General features: G+C 43.6%; 1 non-coding gene and 1 pseudogene across 1 annotated transcript; both read right to left on the reverse strand.

Moving 5' to 3' along the window:
• Window positions 1-9919: 9919 nt before the first annotated feature.
• On the reverse strand, window positions 9920-11541 carry LOC140731396 (sin3 histone deacetylase corepressor complex component SDS3-like; annotated as a pseudogene).
• A 6472-nt stretch (window positions 11542-18013) lies between these two features.
• Window positions 18014-18177, reverse strand: LOC140732556 (U1 spliceosomal RNA). The gene has a single exon (XR_012100087.1). It is a non-coding gene; the product is annotated as a U1 spliceosomal RNA (small nuclear RNA).
• Window positions 18178-23957: the final 5780 nt, after the last annotated feature.

Below are 23957 nucleotides of genomic sequence, written 5' to 3' on the forward strand. Positions count from 1 at the left end.
GTATCCATTAAGGAGATCAGAGTGGCATATGGCAATAATCCAGGGCATGTTGTGACCAAGAAGATATTGGATTTATTGAAGAATATTAAGGTGGTAGACAACAATCTGTGTGGTTTCGAAATAAAATCTCCACCTTGCTGACAATCAACACCGGCACACATCAGGGGTGTGTGCTTGGCCCACTGCTCTACTCTATCTATACCCATGACTATGTGGCTAGCTATAGCTCAAATACTATCTATAAATTTGCTAATGATACAACCATTGCTGGTAGAATCCAGATAGTGATGAGTGGGCGTGCAGGAACAAGATATACCAGCTAGTTGAGTGATGTGGCAGCAACAACCTTGCACTCAGTATCAGTAAGATCAAAGAACTGATTGTGGGCTTCAGAAAGGGTAGGACAAGCAAACACACACCAGTCCTTATCCAGGGATCAGAAGTGGAAAGAGAGAGCAATTTCATGTTCCTGGGTGTAAACTTCTCTAAGGATCTATCCTGGGTCCAACTTATCAATGCAGCTACAAAGAAGGCATGACAGTGGTTATATTTCACTTGGAGTTTGTGGCGATATGGAACGTCACCAAAGACACTCGCAAATTTCTACAGATGTACCATGGAGAGAGCATTCGAACTGGCTGCATCACCGTCTGGTATGTGGGGGCGGGGGGACTGCACAGGATCGAAATGCACTGCAGAGAGCTGTAAATTTGGTCAGCTCTAACATGGGCACTAGCTTTCACAGTATCCATCACATCTTCAAGGATCGATGCTTCAAAGAGGCAGCATCCATAATTAAAGACCCCCATCACCTCCATCACCCAGGACATGCCATCTTCTCATTGCTAATATCAGGAAGGAGGTACAGGAGCCTATATCCCACACGGAATGATTCAGGAACAGCTTCTTGCCCTCTGCCATCTGATTTCTGAATGGACATTAAACCCGTGAACACTACCCAAATACTTTTTAAATTTTTTAAAATTTTTGCACTACTTATTTAATTGAAATATATATATATATATATATATATATATATATATACATACATACATACACACACACACTATAATTCAGTTTTTTTCTCTCTATTATTATATATTGCATTGTACTGCTGCCACAAAGACAACAACATGACATATGCTGGTGATATTAAACCTGATTCTGATCCCGGCTAAATCCCTTGGGCCTGATGTGATCTTTCCCAGGCGAACGAGGGAGGTAACACAAGAAATTGCCGGGGCTTCGGCAAAAATCTTTATATTCTCTTTGCCACAATTAATACCCCAGAACACTAGCAATAGGCAATACTATCCTTTGTTCAGGAAGGTCAGTGGGGATATTCCTGGAACCTATAAGCCATCGTGCCTTGCATAAGCAGTAAGGAAGCTATTAGAGAAAATTCTCAATGGCAGAATTGCCTCACCTGGGCTTGTCAACAATAGTATGGCTTTGTGCTTGGCAGATCATGCCTTACAAAATTGATGGAATTCTTTGAGGCAACGATGAAGATGACAGATGAGACTAGACTCAAAATATTGGCTCTTTATTCCTCTCCATTGATGCTGCCTGACCTGTTGAGTTCTTCCAGCATTCTTTGTAGATTAGATGAGACTAGGGCAATAGACATGGTCCTTATGGACTTCAGTAAGGCATTTGAGAATTCCCTCATGGTAGGCTGATCCAGAAGATTAAGATGCAAAGGGATCTATAGTCTTTAAGTAAATGGTTTCAAAATTATCTTTGGCATTGAAGGCAGAGAGTGTTGGTGGAAGAGTTTTATTTTGACTGGAGGTCGGTAGTTAGTGGTCCACAGTAATCATAGGGTTAGGCCACAGTTGGGGTATGGTGTACAGTTCTGGTTGCCTTGTTACAGGAAGAATGTGAAGGATTTGGAGAGGGTGCAGAAGAGGTTCACTAGGATTCTGCCTGGATTAAAGTGTATTTGCTGTTGGGAGAGGTTGGATAAATTTGGATTATTTTCTCTGGACCATCAGAGGCTGAGGGAGAACTCATGGGAGTTTATAAAATAGTGAGCGGTAAAGATGTGGTAGATAGGGTCATTTTTCCCATGGTGGAAATGTCAAATGCTAGAGGCATAGATTTAATGCTCGGTGAGGAGAGGAAGATCTACAGGGTAGTTTATTTCATACTGGAAATGGTAGGAACAGGTTCGATTGCATAATTTAACTTTAGTTAAGTTTATGAATGGGAAGGATATGGGGAGCTATGGTACAACAATTAACAAGCTACTCATACAATTAGATTAGTGTGCTTTTGTGGAATGTGTTGGTTCAACCAAGTGACATTCTTATGTTCTGAGGCATAAGCAATTCTATACATTTCATTAACTTCCCAGAAACTCTTGCATTCCTGGCAACAAATTTTCAGTCTTTGACAATTATTTTAATACTTTACCTTCCTTATTTTGTTTTTCTAATTTCCGGAAAGTCAAGAGTGGGTTTATGTTGGGTTGTGATTCTAATATGTCTCTCAGATGATTACGTCCCACACTGAGCAGCGACCAATCAGACATTCAAAGTGTGAGAAGACCTAACTCACTTAGGTTCACCGATTGAGCATACAAGGCATCGCTTCGCAGCAGTTTGGTGTTCGGTGCAATGGCCAATTAGTGATTGAAAGAGATTGTCAAGAGCAAATAAAAGTGAAGGAAAGGCAAGCAGAGTGGCCATTGTTGGAGTGGGAAGAGTTGGAGTGATTATCTGAGGCTTTGGCTCTTCGAGGCTTTAGCAAGGAAGACGCTTGAGTAGGAGAAGGTGATTTGATTTCCCCCCAGTTTATTTATTGTTTCTCTTCTTTATATTTGCAAAGTTAGAACAGTAGGGATGCCAGGCAGGGTAGTTGAATGCTCTTCTTGCGGGATGTGGGAGGCAGGGAGACTGATGACTACACCTGTGAAAAGTGCACCTAATACTCTGTGTTGGAGCTGGAACTGGAAGAACTCCAGATCATTCGGCAGGCTGAGGAGGTGACAGATAGGACATATAGAGGGGTAGTTACACCCAGGGTGCAGGACACAGGAAAATGGGTGACAGTCCGGAAGGGAAATGGGGTTAAACAGCCAGCTGAGAGAACATCTGTGGCCTTCCTCAACAATAGGTATATCACTTTGAATACTTTTGGGGGGGGGGGTTTGATCTAGCGAGGGAAGTCACAGCAGTTAGGTCTCTGGCACTGAGTCTGGCTCTGTCACTCAGTAGGGAAGGGGGGAAGAAGATGCAAGCTGTGGTAATAGGAGATTCGTTAGTTAGGGGAATGGACAGGAGGCTCAGCAGACAAGAATGAGATTCCTGGATGGTATGTTGCCTCCTGGGTGCCAGGGTCTGGGACCTTTCAGATCAAGTCTTCCGCATTCTTAAGTGGGAAGGTGTGCAGCCAGTGGTTGTAGTCCACGTACGTACCAATGACATGATTAGGAGAGTGACGAGGTTCTGCAAAGTTCAGAGAGTTAAGCGCTAAGTTAAAGCGCAGGACCTCCAGGGTTGTGATCTCAAGATTGCTACCCATGCCACATGCTGCTGAGGCCAGAAATAGGAAGATAATATAGTTTGAAAACATGGCTAAGGAGTTGGTGTATGAGAGAGGCCGTGAGAGTTTTGAATCACTGGGCTCTCTTCTGGGGTAGGTTGGCCCTATACAGAAGAGACGGTTTGCACCTGAACTGGAGGGGGAGTAATATCCTAGTGGGAAGGTTTGTAGACACCATTCTCTGACTTGCCTTCAACCACTTTTCTGGTAACTTCCTTGAAAAGGTCTATAAGATTGGTTGGACATGACCTACCATGCACAAAGCCATACTGACTATCCTTAACCAGTCCATGTCTATCCAAATACTTATATGTCAGAACCCTTAGAATACCTTCCAATAACTTTGCGACAACTGATGTCAAACTCACTGGCCTATATTTTCCTAGTTTCTGTTCAGAGTCTTTTTTAAACAGTGGAACAACATTGGCCATCCTCCAGTCCTCTAGTACCTCTCCTGTTGCTAAGGAGATTTTAAATATCTTTGTGAGGGCCCCGGCAATTTCTACACTTGCCTCCTATAGAGTCTTAGGGAACACCTCGTTTGGCCCTGGAGATTTATCCATCTTCATTTGCGTCAGAGTAGCAAACACATCCTCCTTCCGTAATCTGTTCATGAAGCTGACGCTGCTTTCCTCACTTCTACAGACTCTGTACTGTCTCCTTAGTAAATCCTGGTGCCAAGAATTCCTTTAAGATCTCCCCCATCTGTTTTGGCTCCACACATGGATTACCATTCTGGTCTTCCAGGGGACCAATTTTGTCCCTTGCAATCCTTTTGCTCTTAACATGTCTGTAGAATCCCTTGGGATTCTCCTTCACTTTGCCCACTAAGAGCAAATTCATGCCTTCTTTTAGTTGTCCTGATTTCTTTCTTAAGAGTCCTCCTACATTTCTTATAAGCATCTCATTTTTCCTATCGGCCTACACCTGCTACACACCTTTTTTGTCTTATCCAGGGTCTCAATATTACTTGAAAACCAAGGTTCCCTACACTTGCTATCCTTACCTTTTATTCTGAAGCACATACAAACTTTGTCCTCTCAAAATTTCATTTTTGAAGGCCTCCCACTTTCCAAGTACACCTTTGCCATGAAAAGAGCCCGTCCCAATCCACATTTGCCAAATCCTTTCTGATACCATCAAAATTGGCCTTTCTCCAATTTAGAATCTCAACCTGTGGACCAGTCCTTCACTTTTGTGTATTTACATTGATAATAATGGCATTATGATCACTAGATGCAGTGTTCCCCTACACAAACTTCTGCCACCTGCTCTGTCTCATTCCCTAATAGCAGATCCAGTATCCCATGCTCTTTCATTGGGACTTCTACGTACTGGTGAAGGGAACTTTCCAGAACACATTTGACAAACTCTGTCCCATCTAGTCCTTTTATGGTCTGGGGCTCCCAGTCAAAATGTGAAAAGTTAAAACCACCTTCCATAACAACCTTATGTTTCTTGCAACACTCTGTGATCTCTTCACAAACTTGTTCCTCTAAATTCCTAGGACTGTTGGGTGGTCTGTAATATAGCGCCGTTAACATGGTTATATTTTTCTTAATCCTCAGTTGCACCCATAAAGCTTCGCTAGTTGAGCTCTCCAGTCTGTCCAGGCAGAGCACTGCTGTGCCATTTTCTCTGACTAATAATGCCACCCCACCTCCTTTAATACCTCCTGCTGTGTCCCATCTAAAACAACGGGACCCCAGAATACTGAGCTGCCAGTCCTGCCCCTCCTGCAGCCAAGTCTCACTAATGGCTACAACATCATAATTTAAAGTGTTGATCCCTGGCCTGAGCTCTTCTGCTTTGCCTACGGTGCTTCTTGCATTGACATATACACAGCTCAGGACACTAATCACTTCAGGCTCAACTTTATGATTCCCGACTTTGAGGTCTTACCAACATCTGCCTCCACAACTTCTCCACTAACTGTCCTGGCACTCTGGTTTCCACCCTGCTGCAATTCTAGTTGAAACCCCACCGTGCAGCATTAACAAACCTTCCCGCTAGGATATTAGTCCCCCCTCCAGTTCAGGTGCAAACTATCCGTTCTGTACGTGTCCCACCTTCCCTGGAAAACAGTCCAATGATCTGAAAATCTTTTGCCCCCCCCCCCCCCCCCCTCTCCTGCACCAACTCTTTAGCCACATGCTGAACTGGTTGATCTTCCTAGCTCTGGCCTCACTAGCACATGGCATGGGCAGCAATCCTGAGATCACAACTCTGGAGGTCCTGTCCTTTAACTTAGCACCTAACTTCCTGTACTCCCTATACAGAACTTTGTTACTCATCCTACCAATGTCATTGGTACCTACATGGACCAAGATCTCTGGCTGTTCACCCTCCCACTTCAGAATGCTGAGGACTTGACCCGAGATGTTCCAAACCCTGACACCCGGGAGGCAACATACCATCTAGGGATCTTGTTCTCACCCACAGAGCTTCCTGTTTGTTCCCCTAACAAATCCCCTATCACCACAGCGTGCCTCTTCTCCCCCTTTCTCTTTTGAGTCACAGAGGCAGACTCAGTGCCAGAGACCCAACCACTGTGACTTTCCTCCGTTAGGTCAACCCCCCCCCCCCACCCCCAAAAAAAGTATCCATAGTGATATACCTATTGTCGAGGGGATGGCCACAGGGGTACTCTGCATGGGCTCCTTAACCCTTTTCCCTTTCTGACTGTCACCCATTTTCCCGGTGGCCTGCACCTTGGGTGTAACTACCTCGCTGTATGTCCTATCTATCATCTCTTCACACCCCAGAATGATCCGGCATTCATCCGGTTCCAGCACCAACTCATTAACGTGGATTGTTAGAAGCTGCAGCTGGAGGCTCTTCTCGCAGGTGTATTCGTGAGGGACATTGGAGGTCTTCCTGCCTACTCACATCCCATTAGAGGAGCAATCAGCTACCCTGCCCAGCATCCCTACCATTCTAGCTTTGTAAATACAAAGAACAAAAGTCATAAACTGGGGAGAAAACAAATCACCTTCTCCTACTCAAGCCTCTTCCTCGCCAAAGCCTCAAATAATCACTCCAACACTTCCCACTCCAACAATGGCCACTCTGCTTGCCTTTCCTTCACTTTTATTTGCTCTTGACAATCTCTTTCAATCACTAATTGGCCATTGCACCGAACACCAAACTGCTGCGAAGCGATGCCTTGTATGCTCAATCGGTGAACCTAAGTGAGTTAGGTCTTCTCACACTTTGAATGTCTGATTGGTCGCTGCTCAGTGTGGGACGTAATCATCTGAGAGACATATTAGAATCACAACCCAACATAAACCCACTCTTGACTTTCCGGAAATTAGAAAAACAAAATAAGGAAGGTAAAGTATTAAAATAATTGTCAAAGTCTGAAAATTTGTTGCCAGGAATGCAAGAGTTTCTGGGAAGTTAATGAAATGTGTAGAAGTTGCTTATGCCTCAGAACATAAGAATGTCACTTGTTTGAACCAACCCACTCCACAAAAGCACACTAATCTAATTGTATGAGTAGCTTGTTAATTGCTGGTTCAATGAAAGTGTATTATGGAGATAAATACTTGTTGTGTATGTGGCTTGGTTACACAACAAAGCGATTAATAAAAACGTTAGAGGTGGGAGGTAAGTTTCATGGTTCTTTACTGGCAGAAACCAAACTCGGCACACATGTTCAGGTCAATACACGCCTAATAGCGCCAATGACGTGTTACTAAAACATAAAGTCATCCCTTATTATACTGTAGGCTATACGGTACACTCCTCCCCTTTTATTTTAATAGTGCATCAACTTTATTTTTTTGCTGGGGCACTATGCTGAACAAATATGTTTACCCTTAACAAATTCAGGGGATATTTGTGTAGAGTTCTATACAGGCATGTTCCAATGGGACAGGGAAGTTATGGTAGGATACAGGAACCGTGGTGTTCAAAGGCTGTAATAAATCTAGTCCAGAAGAAAAGAAAAGTTTACAAAAGGTTCAGAGAGCTAGGTAATGTTAGAGATCTAGAAGATTATAAGGCTACTAGGAAGGAGCTTAAGAAGGAAATTAGGAGAGCCAGAAGGGGCCATGAGAAGGCCTTGGCAGGCAGGATTAAGGAAAACCTCAAGGCATTCTACAAGTATGTGAAGAGCAAGAGGATAAGACATGAAAGAATAGGGCCTATCAAGTGTGACAGTGGGAAAGTGTGTATGGAACTGGAGGAAATAGCAGAGGTACTTGATGAATACTTTACTTCAGTATTCACTATGGAAAAGGATCTTAGTGATCACAGTGATGACTTGCAGCAACTGAAAAGCTTGAGCATGTAGATTTTAAGAAAGAGGATATGCTGGAGCTTTTGGAAAGCATCAAGTTGGATAAGTCTCTGGGACTGGATGAAATGTACCCCAGGCTACTGTGGGAGGTGAGGGAGGAGATTGCTGAGCCTCCGGCGATGATCTTTGCATCATCAATGGGGACAGGAGAGGTTCCGGAGGATTGGAGGGTTGCAGATGTTGTTCCTTTATTCAAGAAAGGGAGTAGCGATAGCCCAGCAAATGATAGACCAGTGAGTCTTACTTCAGTGTTGGTAAGTTGATGAAAAAGATCCTGCGAGATAGGATTTATGAAGAGGTATAATGTGATTAGGAATAGTCAGCATGGCTTTGTCAAGGGCAGGTCGTGCCTTAAGAGTCTGACTGAATTTTTTGAGGATGTGACTTAACACATCGATGAAGGAAGAGCAGTAGATGTAGTGTATATGGATTTCAGCAAGGCATTTGATAAGATACCCCATGCAAGGCTTATTCAGAAAGTAAGGAGGCATGGGATCCAAGGGGACATTGCTTTGTGGATCCAGAACTGACTTGCCCACAGAAGGCAAAGAGTGGTTGTAGATGGGTCATATTCTGCATGGAGATCGGTCACCAGCTGAGTGCCTCAGGGATCTGTTCTGGGACCCCTTCTCTTCGTGATTTTTATAAATGACCTGGATGAGGAAGTGGAGGGATTGGTTAGTAAGTTTTCTGATGACACAAAGGTTGGAGGTGTTGTGGATAGTGTGGAGGGCTGTCAAAGGTTACAGCGGGACATTGATAGGATGCAAAACTGGGCTGAGAAGTGGCAGATGGAGTTCAACCCAGATAAGTGTGAAGTGGTTCATTCTGGTAGGCCAAATATGATGGCAGAATATAGTATTAATGGTAAGAATCTTGGCAGTGAGGAGGATCAGAGGGATCTTGGGTTCCGAGTCCATAGGATGCTCAAAGCAGCTGCGCAGGTTGACTCTGTGGTTAAGAAGGCATATGGAGTATTGGCCTTCATCAATCATGGTGTTGAATTTAAGAGTCAAGAGGTAACGTTGCAGCTATATAGGACCCTGGTCAGACCCCACTTGGAGTACTGTGCTCAGTTCTGGTCGCCTCACTACAAGAAGGATGTGGAAGCCATAGAAACAGTGCAGAGGAGATTTACAAGGACGTTGCCTGGATTGGGGAGCACCCCTTGTGAGAATAGGTTGAGTGAACTCAGCATTTTCTCCTTGGAGCGAAGGAGGATGAGAACTGACTTGATAGAGGTGTACAAGATGATGAGAGGCATTGATCGTGTGGATAGTCAGAGGCTTTTTCCCAGGGCTGAAATGGTTGCCACAAGAGGACACAGGTTTAAGGTGCTGGGGAGTAGGTACAGAGGAGCTGTCAGGGGTAAGTTTTTTACTCAAGGAGTGGTGAATGTGCAGAATGGGCTGCCGGCAACGGTGGTGGAGAAGGATATGATAGGGCCTTTTAAGAAGCTTTTAGATAGGTAGATGGAGCTTAGTAAAACAGTGGGCTATAGGTAAGCCTAGTAGTTTCTAAGGTAGGGACATGTTCGGCACAACTTTGTGGGCCGAAGGGCCCGTATTGTGCTGTAGGTTTTAATGTTTTCTATGTTTTCTAACATACAAATGCCTACCATTTGTTTACTTATTAACTTAATAATAACAAATTATAACAAAGTAATGTAATAATATCAAATTATAATAAGCCTTTTTTTAAAAACTTTTGGTCTAAGACCCATGTATAACTCAAGATTCGGGGTGGGGGGGATCTTCTCTAGATTGTCCAGCACTGAAGCAAATAGGTCTTCACTCTATCGTCTGGAATAAGTTAAACAATCCACAAATTGGCAGGTTTCAGCCACAAAGGCGATAGCAAAGTGAAATCCGTGAAAAGGTGAATGTTATTCTTAAAAATAAGTACAAACATCAAAACTGAGATGGCATTGGAAAGTGTCTTCAAATAATGTGTTCTTCAGTCAATCTGTTTGATTTAATACGGATTTCCATATAAAAGTCATGAAAAGTTGACCTCTGAGCATAGGGAGTTAAGAAGATGTGCGCCTCCAACCTGCTAAGAAATCTAGGCAGCAGATCGCCTCTGTATAATGAAGACTCCTCTGTGCAGCTGTCCTAGATATATACGCATCTCTGTGCTATCACTTGTCTTCCTTACCCATATTTCACTTGTTCCAAGTGAGCTAATTGCACAGCCAATCTTCGTATTCTCCTTAAATTCCGAATAGCTAGCCTGACCTTTATGATACCATCTCTTATCGTAATATAACCTTACATCTTCTATTCGTGCTTCACACCTTTGTGCTGGTGATTCAGCAGGAGCACAGGAAAGATGCTCAGGAGAAGACAGAGATGCTTGTCTTTTCGGAGATTTAAGCTTATTGAGAGTTCACAGATCTTCCATTATCTGTTCATCTGTTAACAAGTAATTTAACTGAGCAGGTGCAGGTTTTCATCTTTTGCCTGTAGTTGGAACAGGGTTGTAGTGTTCTCATTCAGGTGTAAAAGAACTCTGAACTAAACACCGAGGTAAACCGTAGTCAATGAAGACAGGATCGCAGTAAGATTAACCATTCACTGTTCACTCTTCCACATTAACGTATGGTGAAACCTGTTGATAAAACAATGCAAAATATATACAGTATTTGTTTCCTTCTTGATATCACATTTACATCGTAAATACTTGCAAAAGTAAAACTGCAACAACTACATTACATTAAAGTGCAACATAGTCAGAATCTACCTACGCCATTGACTGCTTTAAATACACTTCAACACAAACTATCCGCAACTCTTTAAATAACAAAAACATAAACCTTATCAACCGTCATTACTTTTAACAGAGTCAGCGTTAACATTTTTAATTCAACATATCGATTATCTCATGAACTTACGGCGTTGCTTCACTGATGTTTCTAGTGCGTAGAAAGAAAACTTTTCTCGCGCTGATCCTGCACATGTGAGCCCCCTCCTTCCCGTTTCTCCAAACCAGTATTTTCCCACAAGACACGGCGAAACCGGGTGTGACGTCATCGCATGCCGCGATATATCACAGACAACAAATTTACTTTAAACAATCTTAACTTTAACTAGAAAATGATAACAAACGAATTACTAAAGCGAAAATATTATAAACTAAACAAATGCCATAAAGGCAACATAAGGGTCATTAGGTCTTCTCCTTAGTTTCCTAGTCATTATTGGCTTTACCTCCATAGAATCTCCTGTGAGTTCCACTGTTAGCCTCTCATTCTCAATCATCTTTTTCTTTTCTTCTAAATCAATCTTTTTATCTTCAAATTCCTTCACTGCTGCTTTCTTCTCTTTAATATAATTCCTTTCCACTTGTTCTGTCTCCAGTTGCAGACAAAGCTCTACATTTTGTATTCTTTCCCTGTATTGTTGATCTAGTTTCTTCATCCTTTTCTGAAACTCCTGCGAAGTGCCTTCCTGTAACTGCTGTAGCTGTCTTTTGAGAGATGTCAATTTTTCCTGGTACATCTGCTCTTTTACTTCCAGGTAGTCTTCATCATCCTGCTTATTGGCAATATCTGTCTCCCTTGCATCCTCTGTATCTCCATCCGTGTTGCAGCCATGGATACTGCGTTCGTCCTCATCGTTGACACTGTCTATCTCCTCCTCGTTGTTGTAATAGTCGACAATGGGTGAGAGGAGAGCTGCGGACATCTTCCCCGCTGAGCTGCCCTCCTTTGTTGACACATCTAGTGCCTTGATGGTGTGCCAATCCAGCTGGATTTTCCAGAGCCATTCACGTCCCTGCAATGGTGGTCCTCCATTTTTCAGTACATAGAGGCTCAGTTGCTGTGTGTTATCTCCATAGGTCACTGTCACTTTAATTTTGCCTTCGGGACACACTTTCTGTCCTGTGTAAGTCTTTAGTAGAAACTTAGTTCGTTTCAGAGGTATGTATGAAAACAGTCATTTGTAGTCATGTACAAAGATCACTGTTAAAGCTGAGCCCGCGTCCAACTCCATTTTCAGTCTCACGTCCGCCACTTGTGGAGTGATCCATATTACTCTTCGATCATCTGCGTCTTTCACGCTGTGAAGTTGCAGACAAGACAATTCACTTTCATTGGAGTTGTTTTCATCAGAACTGCCTTCTTTCATTTTGTGTACCTTGTTGTATTTTCTTTTCTGGGGTTTCTTGTTACCCTGTATTTCCCCCTTTTCTGCTGTTGACTAGTTTTGCATGCTCTGCCAATGTGGCTCTCTTTGCCACAGTTTCTGCATTCTTTGTCTTTAAACCAACCGTCATCCAGGTCATGTGATCTGTTCCCATGACAGTAACATTTCTTTCCTTCATTTCTGTCCAGACATTTTATTTGTGGTATATTCCAGAGATTTTTGTTGTATCTCAGAAGCACCCCGTGCCACTGTTTCCGTTGATATTGCAATGTTTAGTGCTTCTTCAAATACAAGGTCTCTTTTACACAGAAGCTTCTTCTTTGTGGTTTCACAGTGCATGCCACACATTAATCCGTCCCTCCATGTGTCCGATAGACCAGCTCCAAATTGGCAATGTCCTGATAATTTGCGCAATTCAGCACAAAATTCAGAAATGCTTTCATTTTTGCTCTGATTCTGATTGTGAATTCAGCAATGCCCAGTGGTTTGGGGTTTAAATGCTGTTGGAGAGTGTCTACTATTTGCTTGAATGTTCTGTCAGCTGGATTTTCAAGGGTTAACAAACTCCATAGCAGCCCATATGTTTTTGCTCCTATAACACTGAGGTTACGTCCACACTAGACCAGATAATTTTGAAAACACTGGTTTTGCGTAAAAACGATAGGCATCCACACTATGCATTTTTAAAAATATCTTTATCCACATTGAAACAGAGATTTCGGCAAATCTCCTCTTCCTGCGCATGTGCAGGATACATCTACCGAAAACAAGCGATATTTTTGGTGTTGAACCTCGCCGTAAAAGTGCACATTTGTGTAGTTACAGACTAGAAAAACTTAAAATGAAGGACAGCTGTTGGCTTTTGTGCAGGAGAACTTTAAAGTTAAAAAAAACAAATACTGGAGTGTACGGAGGCAACCGACAGGGAGTTCATGGGCAGATTGACCCGGCTGACGATGAACATTGAAAAACTGACTAGCTCTATTGCATTAATAAAGCACCTTGTTAAATATATAAAACATGCCTGGATCAGTATTATCTTGTATTTTCATACAATGTTACATTAGGCTGTTACACATCTATTGTCAGAGAAGTACTTGCATAAATAGGTAAACCACCTTCATACAAGCAAGGACAGAAAACAGGGCAAAGTGAGTATACTTATTTATTCAGTAAGTTATGGGTCAAAGTATTTGGTGAGTACATTTCTAACTCTTCTGGCTTCAGTCTCTTTGTTGTCTGTTCTGAAATTGTTAGGTTGCGTTCAAGAAAACAATGAAATAGCGCGCTGCCGTCTGACAGTGTTTTCAGATTTCTCCGGTTACCCTGTCCACACTGATCCGGCCAATCCGGCGTTTTCAAAAATACACACTTTGGAGAGCGTTTCTGAAAAGCTCCAGTTTCGGGGGACAAAATTGCCATTTTAGTGTGGACAAAGGATAAAAACAAAGAGAAAAAGCTTCGGTTACGGATTTATCCGGTGTAGATTGGATGTAGCCAGAGTAAGACGCATGCTTTCTTTTCTTCATTAACATCATTAGCATCACACTATAGCTCCACTCTTTCAAAGTAAGTTGCCCAGTCTTCAATGCCATTATCAAATGCTGTAATGGTTCCAATCATCACCATCTTTGTTATGTTAATTAAGCTCCATTCTCCCCTTATTTTCCTTTTTGACTCATGTGTCCTTTTTGCTAGCGCCATGAGCACACTCCGTCTAGGGATATGTGTGTGTGTGTGTGTGTGTGTGTGTGTGTGTGTGTGTGTGTGTGTGTGTGTGTGTGTGTGTGTGTGTGTGTGTGTGTGTGTGTGTGTGTGTGTGTGTGTGTGTGTGTGTGTGTGTGGCTGGCAGAGGGGAAAATATTGTTTCTGAATTGCTAAGTGTGTGCCTTCAGGCCCCTGTACTTCCTTTCTGACGGTAGCAATGAAAAGGGGGCATATCCTGCAGAAAGTGGTCCTTAATGGGGCAGGCAGACCTTCAGTCCCTGGGGGTCAGCGCCGGCTGTGGTCTTGGCTGGACGTCCTGTGGCTCTGACTGTGTCTCTTGGTCTCCCGACGTTCCGGACCCCGGCTGTGCTCCCGCTTCCTTTCAGACTCGCGGCCTAGCTCTGCCTCCTTCTCCCGCTCCTTGGCTCATTCCTTGCGCTTTTCCTCCGAGTACCGTTATCAATTGAAACATGGCGTTCCGATACAATGTAGGTTCATTAACCTCGTCGCCAATTTGTTGTGTATGTGGCTTGGTTACACAACAATGCCATTAATAAAAATGCTGGAGAGGGGAGCTAAGTTTCATGGTTCTTTACTGGCAGAAACCGAACTCGGCACACACGTACAGATCAATACACGCCTAATAGCGCATTCAACAACATGTTACTAAAACATAAAGTAGTCCCTTATTATACTGTAGGCTTGTTATTTGCTGGTTCATTGAAAGTGAATTATGGAGGTAAATACTCATAGGTATACAATCGTACACCTTGGAAATAGCCCACGGTGATAAAACTGACCCATTTACACTCATCCCATTTGATTATTCCTATTTTCCTTTCAACCCCCTTCATAGATAGTGGTGCTGTCTAACACCTCTCCAGCCTCCAGAATGATCTGGAGTACATCCGGTTCCAGCTCTAACATGGATTGCTAGAAGCTGCTGCTGGATACACATCTCACTGTTGTAGCCATCAGGGACAGCGGGTGTCTCCCTACCTTCTCACCTCTGGCCAGGAGACCTTTGAACTCTCCTGCCTGGCATCTCCATTGGTCCTGACTGTGCAGATATAAAGACGGGAAGGAAAAAAAAACTTGACCTAGAGCTTTTCTTTGCTTTCTCACGCTGAAGCCCTGCTTCACTGGAGCCTCGAAGCGCTAAAGCCTCTCTGACTGTGTCTACTCAGACAGCGGTCGCTGCGATGAAGGTGAAAGAGATCAAATACAAAATTGGTAAGAATGACAGTGACACGCAAGTTATTATATAAAATTAATCTTATATAGACTTTTAACTACTTCAAAGTGAAAGTCAAATTCGATCTATTATCAAAGTATGTGTATGCCACCATTTACTACCTTGTGATTCATTTTCTTACGGACATTTACAGGAAAATAAAGCAATACAAAAGGATTTATGAAAAATTACACATAAGCAGAGACTGACAAACAGCCAATGTGCAAAAGATGATAAAATGTGTAAATAAAATAAATAAACAATACTGAGATCATGCGTTGTAGAACCTTTGAAAGTGAGCTTATAGCTTGTGGAATCAGTTCAGTGTGGTGGTGAGTGAAGTTATCCACATTGGTTCCAGAGCCTGATGGTTGTTCGGTAATAACTAGTCCTGAACCTGTTGGTGTGGGACTTCAAGCTCCTGTGTCTCCTGCCCTGTGGTAGTGGAGAGAAGCATGCATAGCCCAGGTGCTGGGGGAACCTGATGGTGTGGGACCCAAGTACTTCATTCAATATTGTATTTACTCAATATAACGTCACATCATCAAATCCTCTGAACTGATAAAGCATCAACAGTGGGATACCCACATACATTGATAATCCTGGGACCTTTTCCCTTGGAGCATAGGAGACTGACATTTATAAAGTCATGAGAAACATAGATAAGGCAAATGACCACAGTCCTTTCCTCAGGGTGGGGAAGTATAGAACTAGGGAACAAAGGTTTAAGGTGAGCAGGCAACTTCTTCCACACAGTGTGTATATGGAAGAAGCTACCAGCAGGAGCTGTTGAGGTGAGTACAACAACAATGTTCCATGGGGATTTAGTCAGCCACATGGACAGACGAGGTTTACAGGGTTATGAACCAAAAGCAGGCAAGTGGGATTACCTCAAGAAAATATCTTTGTTAGTGTGCACAATTTGGGTTCAAAGTGCCTCTTTTTGGCGCGTTACTCTATTATTCTATGGTAAAAGCATCTTGTAATATTTAGTTGAAAAATTATTGTGGCTGTGAACTTGTCATAGGGTGGGTGTTGGGAACAGACCCAAATGCAAGACACAGACACTGAAGTACTAGGGAGAGGACTAGGTGTATCAAGAAAGCGAGGGGAGTGGGGAAGAAACACTGGACAAGACACAGGCCCTAGATGAGACCAGGACTCAGGGCCTAGGCTACGACTTGGACGGACTGGAACCTTCTCGGAGCCTTGGACTTGAGCACAGGATCACTGAGCCTTGGACTGGAACACAGGAACACAGAGTCAGGACCCCTCCTTGGGGACAGGACATAGGGCCGGGGCTTTACACAGAGTCAGGACCCCTCCTTGGGAACAGGATGTAGGGCCCAGACACTAAACACAGGGACACAAAGGTAGACAGTTCCAAGCTCAAAGGTAGATAGTTCCTTCTGTTGGTGTGGCAAGGCTCCGGTCTCACTCCGGCAGCTGAACTTGACGGCGATACAGGCGAGGACACAGGCAAGATTGCTGGCAGAGCTACAGGACAGGCTTCAGAGGGAATGAAGGGAACAGTCCAGCCTCAGGGTAACAGCAAAGATGGTCTGACTTACCCAATGGAGGCAAAGACAGGAAAGGACAGATCCCACCATAGGGTAATGGCAAGAACAGCCTGACTTACCCACAGAGGCAAGGACAGGATACTGACAAGACAAACCAGCAACAACACTTGAACCCAGGACCACTTATATTTCAGCCTCAATATGAGAATCAGGTGCCTGTGATTAAGCTTAACTGAAACAATGGACAGCCAGAGGACCCGGAGTCCGGAGTCCAGGGGACCAGACCGTAAACCAGAATGCGGACTTCATGGACTGGACCATGACAGAATTAATTCCATGTGTGCAAAGTTCCATGCAAATTGGCAATAAAATGCTTTCAATGTATTGAAACATAGAGCTTGGAACATAGAACAGAACAGGTCATCCAGTCCATGATGTTGGGCCAACCTTTTAAACTACGGTACTCGAAGGTCAGTCTAAGCCTTGCCTCACACATAACTCTCCAATTTTCTTTCATCCACAAGAGTCTCTTAAACGTTCCTAATTTATTTGAATCAACAAGCACTGTCACCACCCCACCCCGGCAGAATATTGCACACATTTACCACTCTCTGCCGAAGGAAAAACTCCCTTTGACATTTTTCCTTAAAGTTATGCTCTCTTGTATTAACTATTTCTTCCTTGGGGAAAAAGACACTAGTCGTCCACCCTATCCATGCCTCTTAACATTTAATATGCTTTTATCAGGTCAGTTCTCGTCCTGCTTCACTCCAAAGAGAAAAGGCCTAGTGCAATCAGTGCCATTGACACTACACTGATTAACCCAATCTCTTTAAATAATAATGAGGCTGCCTACAGAGAAGAAGTCATCACTCTGACACAGTGGTGTCAAGAAAACAAACTCTGCCTCAACGTCGCAAAAACAAAGGAGCTGGTTGTGGATTACAGGAGGAATGGAGACAGGCTAACCCTTATTGACATCAATGGATCTGGGGTTGAGAGGGTGAACAGCTTTAAGTTCCTCAGCATACACATCACCGAGGATCTCACGTGATCTGTACATACCGGCTGTGTGGTGAGAAAGTTCGGTTCAGACGGTTGAAGAAGTTCGGCATGAGTCCCCAGTTCCTAGGAACTTTCTGCAGGGGTACAGTTGAGAGAATCTTTGTGGGCTGCATCACTGCCGGGTATGGGAACTGTACTTCCCTCAGTCGCAGGACTCTGCAGAGAGTGGTGCAGACAGCCCAGCGCATCTGTAGATGTGAACTTCCTGCTATTCAGGACATTTACAAAGACAGGTGTGTAAAAAGGGCCTGAAGGATGATTGGGGACCCGAGTCACCCCAACCACAAACTGTTCCAGCTGCTCCCATCTGGGAAATAGTACCACAGCATAAAATCCAGGACCACCTGGCTCCGAGACAGCTTCTTCCACCAGGCCACCGGACTGATTAATTCACACTGATACAATTGTACTTTTATGTTATATTGATTGTCCTGTTGTACATGCTATTTATTGTAAATTACTATAGATTGCACTTTTTTTTTTCCAGGGGAGAGCGCGAACGCAGTCCCCCACTACCACAAATTTTGCAGTCGAGTATCCCGCATTTGGGGACATCGCAGGCGTCAGCACACCCGAAGTGCAATGGGATAGCCTCGTCCTGGGAGAACCGCCTTCATGATCACGGTCTCTCCCCTGCCAGGTAAGTATAGATTGCACTTTTAGATGGAGACATAACGTAAAGATTTTTACTCATATATATGGAAGGATGTAAGTAATAAAGTCAATTGAATTAAATTGAATTGAATTCACTCAACTTTTCATCATAAGAAATGCTACCTAATCCAAGCAGCATCCAGGTGAGTCTCCTCTGCACCCTCTCAAAAGCTTCCCTACACTTCCCACGAGGTGAACATAACTCTATTACACTGACCACAACTCTAAACTGATTCTACAACCTACAGACTCTCTTTCAAGGGCTCTTTACAACTCATGTTTCCTAGTCTTTTTAAAATGCTTTTGCACAATTTGTTTACATCTATATGTTGGTTATTTGTCAGTCTTTGTTTTTGGAGAGTTTTTCTTTGTAGGTTCTATTGTATTTCTTTATTTTCCTGTAAATGCCAGCAAGAAAATGAATCTCAAGGTGGTATATGGAAACGTGTTGGCGCGTGGCCAAGTGGTTAAGGCGTTCGTCTAGTGATCTGAAGGTCACTAGTTCGAGCCTTGGCTGAGGATGTGTGTGTGTCCTTGAGCAAGGCACTTAACCACAACATTGCTCTGCGGCGACACTGGTGCCAAACTGTATCGGCCCTTGCCCTTCCCTTGGACAACATCGGTGGCGTGGAGAGGGGAGACTTGCAGCTTGGGCAACTGCTGGTCTTCCATACCTCATACTTCCATTACCTCACAGCTCTTGAATCCAGTCCCCCAACTAATAAAGACCAACACACCCTAAGCCTTTGTAACCACCCAATCAACTTGCACAGCCACTTGGGTGAATCTAATATTCTGAAGGATTAATGTGACATTTGGAAATAAAATTGTTCAGGATATGTTGCAGATTTGCGACAGGGGATATATTGTAGATGGTTCCAGATTGAGTTTCAAATGTTAAATTTACTATTTGTCTCGGCAACTTCTGGTTTTTTGTGTATTGTGCAAAGTTCAAAAGTTTTGTGTATTGTGCAAAGTTCAAAAGTTAAAAGTTCAAAGTAAATTTATCATCAAAGTATGTGAATATCAGCATATCTTATTTTATTTATTTAGAGATACAGCATAGAACAGGTCCTTTCTAGCCCAGTGAGCCACCCCACCCTGCAAACCACTTATTTAACACTAGCCTAATCACAGGACAACTCACAACAACTAATTCACCTACTAACTGGTCTTTGGACTGTGGGAGGAAACTGGAGCACAGGGAGAATGTACAAACTCCTTAGAGATGGCACTGGAATTGAACTCCAAGATCCGGCAGCCCGAGCTGTAATAGCATTGCGCTAACCACTATGCTATCGAGGCACTCCATATACTACCCTGAGATTCATTTTCATTTTCAGAGCAGTCAGAGCAGAACAAAGAAATCGTGGGATTGAGTTTAGGAGCCGAGAGGTAATGTTGCAGCTATATAGGACCCTGATCAGACCCCACTTGGGGCACTGTGCTCAGTTCTGATCGCCTCTCTACAGGAAGGATATGGAAGCCACAGAAAGGGTGCAGAGGAGATTTACAAGGATGTTGCCTGGATTGGGGAGCATGCCTTATGAGAATAGGTTGAGTGAACTCGGCCTTTTCTTCTTGGAGCAACAGAGGATGAGAGGTGCCCTGATAGAGGTGTAGAAGATGATGAGAGGCATTGATCGATTGGATAATTAGAGGCTTTTTCCCAGGGCTGAAATGGCTAACACGAGAGGGCACAGTTTTAAGGTGCTTGGAAGTAGGTACAGCGGAGATGTCAGGGGTAGGTTTTTTACGCAGAGAGTGGTGAGTGTGTGGAATGGGCTGCCGGCGGCAGTGATGGAGGCAGAAACGATAGGGTCTTAAGAGACTCCTGGATGGCTACATGGAGCTTCGTAAAATAGAGGGCTATGGGTAAGCCTAGGTAGTTCTAAGGTAGGGACATGTTCGGCACAGCTTTGTGGGCCGAAGGGCCTGTATTGTGCTGTAGGTTTTCTATGTTTCTATGTTTCTAAACACATTAGAATCAAAGAAAAACTACACATAAACAAAGACCAAGGCAGTGCTTCTTAGACAGCACATCTGACAGCATCTCAAACGGATCTAATCTAATATTGCTGTTGAAGTTTTTCATGTTTGGAAGGAAAACATCAACAATTCCTTCTTTCCCCACCCCTCCCACCTCCAGATGCTGCCTGACCCACTGAGTTATTCCAGCAGATTGTTGCTCCAGTTTCCTGCTTCTGCAGTCTGCCGTGTCCCTGTCTAAAAATGTTTATTGCCTCTTTCCTTCGGTTTTATGAATGGGCTCTTCAGTTTGGAAAGCACCTTTCTTCATTCCATTAGCTCACTGATAAATAAAAAGCTGTAAGTCAACATATGTCAACATTATTGATTTACAGTCAGATACCTACAAATTAAAGGATTATTTATTGTTCCACTGACGGATGAAAGTGACAGTCTTTTGCTGTGGTGTCGCTAACAATGCTTGGCAATTTCACCACTGCAATAATTGCGTTGGTGACTTTCTTCCCACTACATTTAACTAGCCTTGCTTTTATTCCTATGCATGGTCCCTTGATAGAAGAGACCACAGAAATAAATGGAGCAGGAGTCAACCGGAGAACCCCTGGAGCCTGCTCTGCTCTTCATCGAGATCCTGACTACTCTTGTTTTCCAACTAACCCAATAAAGTACTGTGCAAAAGCCTTAGGCACATATATACAGCTAGGCTGCCTAAGATTTTGGTACTGCAGTAATTTTATGTATTGCTCTGTACTGCTGCCACAAGAAAACATGTGGGTGATGCTAAACCTGATTCTGATAGGGGTCTCTATTGAGGACTGAGAGTGGGAAGGGGGCAGGGAGAGGGGTATCATGGTTGGGAAAAGGGGAAGGGAGAGGGGAGGGAGCAGGAAGCACGAGAGAGACATTCAGTATCGATCAATAAACCAGTTGTTTGGAATCAAATGACCTTGACTGGTGTCTCAGGATTGGGTGTGTCTGCACTGTGCCACCCTCTTGCCCCTGGAATTCCTTCTCTGCCACCTGTCCCACACCCCACCCACAACACTCACCATTCACAGCATCCAAAGTTCTAAGTTCAAAGTAAATCTTATTATCAGAGTACATATCTATCACCACATGCCATTCTGAGATCCTTTTCCCTGCGGGCATACTCAGCAAATCTGTAGAATAGTAACTGTAAACAGGATCAATGGAAGATCAAGTGGGGGCATAGAAAAGACAACAAGCTGTGCAAATGCAAACATAAATAAACAACAATAAATAAATGGAACATGAAATAACAAGATAAAGAGTCCTTAAAGTGTGATAAATGTTTGTGGGAACATCTCAACAGATGAGTGTAGTTATACTCTTTTGTGTGAGAGCCTGATGGTTGTGCCTGATACCTTCTGCCTAATGGCAGCAGATAGAAAAGAATATGGCCTGGGTGGTGAGGGTCTTTGATAATGAATGCTGCTTTCTTACAATAGTGTTGCATGCAGATGTGCTCACTGTGTGGGAAGGCTTTGCCCATGATGTACTGGGCTGAGACCACTCCCTTTTGCAGGATTTTCCATTCAAAAGCGTTGGTGTTTCCACACCAGGCTGTGACGCAGCCGGTCAGTACACTCTCCACCACACATCCATAGACGATTGTCAAGGTTTTTGATGTCGTGCCGAATCTTTGCAGATGCCATTGTTGTGCTTCCTTTGGAATTATATTTATATGATGGGTCCAGGACAAGTTTTCTGAGGTATGAACACTCAGGAATTTAAAGTTACTGACCCCCTCCACCTCTGCTCCTCCGATGAGGTCTCATGGGCTTCTGATTTCCCTCTCCTGTAGTCTACGAACTTGGTCCTTGGTCTTGCTGACATTGAGTGAGAGGTGGTTGTTACGACACCACACAGCCAAATTTTCATTCTCCCTCCTGTATGCTGCTTCATCACCACCTTTGATATGGCCCCCATCGTCAGACTTGGAGGGGTACTTAGCCACACGGTCATAGGTGTAAAGCAGAGGCTAAGCACACGGCTCTGATGTGCAGCTGTGCTGATGGAGATTGTGGGGGACATGCTTAATCCAAACTGACTGAATTGAATTGAATTGACTTTATTATTTACATCTTTCAAGTACATGAGGAGTAACAATCTTACACCTCTCTCTAAATGTGCAATGTGCAGTTTATAGTAAATAGTATGTACAACAGGACAGTCAATGTAACATAGAAATACAGTTGCATCAGTGTGAATTAATCAGTCTGATGGCCTGGTGGAAGAAGCTGTCCCGGAGCCTGTTGGTCCTGGCTTTTATGCTGCGGTACCGTTTCCCGGATGGTAGCAGCTGGAACAGTTTGTGGTTGGGGTGACTCGGGTCCCCAATCATCCTTCAGGCCCTTTTTACACACCTGTCTTTGTAAACGTCCTGAATAGCGGGAAGTTCACATCTACAGATGCACTGGGCTGTCCGCATCACTCTCTGCAGAGTCCTGCGATTGAGGGAGGTACAGTTCCCATACCCGGCAGTGATGCAGCCAGCCAGACACTATAGAAAGTTCTTAGGATTTGGGGGCCCATACCAAACTGCTTCAACCGTCTGAGGTGAAAGAGGTGTTGTTGTGCCTTTATCGCCACCCAGCCGGTATGTACTGACCACATGAGGTCCTCGGTGATGTGTATGCCGAGGAATTTAAAACTGTTCACCCTCTCAATCCCAGGGCTATTAATGTCAATAGGGGTTAGCCTGTCTCCATTCCTCCTGTATTCCACAATCAGCTCCTTTGTCTTTGCATCATTGAGGGAGAGGTTGTTTTCTTGACACCACTGTGTCAGAGAGATGACTTCTTCACTGTAGGCTGCCTCATTATTATTTGAGATTAGGCCAATTAATGTAGTGTTATCAGCAAATTTAATTAACAGATTGGAGCTGTGGGTGGTGACAAAGTCATGGGTATACAGAGAGTAAAGGAGGGAGCTTAGGACACAACAAGTGAGGAAATTCAGGATCCATTTGCAGAAGGAGGAAAACATTCTTTGCTCCCACAGGATTTACAAACTCGCTCCTCGCTCCACCTTAACAAATACAAATATATATGCCTAAGACTTTTGCACAATAGTTACCTCTTGGAGACACCAGAGTCTATAGATGCTGGAATCTGGAGCAACACACAAAAGTACTAGGTGAACTCAGAGGGTCTGTAGAGGGCAATGGACAACTGATGGGAGCTGACCTGGAACTGACCGTGTCCCTCAATCAATGCTGCCTGACCCTCCAACTGCTTTCTCTTTTCCTCATATACCTTGGCTGCCTTCAAGAAGTTTGTATACCCTTTCTGTGATTGCTTGGGTTTCCTCCGGGCGACCTGGTTTCCTCCCACATTCCAAAGATTTACCATTAGTAGGTTAATTGGTTATTGTAAATTGTCTTGTGATTATACCAGTGTTAAATTGGTGTGTGGCTGAGATGTGCAACTCATTGAACCATACTGTATCTCCAAATAAATAAATAAACAAACAAACAAACAAATAAGTATGCACCAAATCACTCAGTGAACAAGCATGCAGACTTCAAGGACAAATGCTTGTGCACCCTCTCCTTAACTTATCAGTGGGAACAAAAGATGTTCTATTCTTGATACTTTAGTTGTTTGTGGGGTAGAAGCTAGATTTGTGCAATAGTGTGAAGTAAACAATTGGAATGAAACAGAGTTTTGAAGGTATTTTGGACTCAGTTTAACTTAGTTTGAGTACATTTGAGTAAGTGCCGCGGGGAAATGATTATGCTAAAAAAATTTGGTCTTGCCAAT

Source organism: Hemitrygon akajei, chromosome 8 (genome assembly GCF_048418815.1).
Source record: "Hemitrygon akajei chromosome 8, sHemAka1.3, whole genome shotgun sequence".
Lineage (NCBI taxonomy): Eukaryota > Metazoa > Chordata > Chondrichthyes > Myliobatiformes > Dasyatidae > Hemitrygon > Hemitrygon akajei.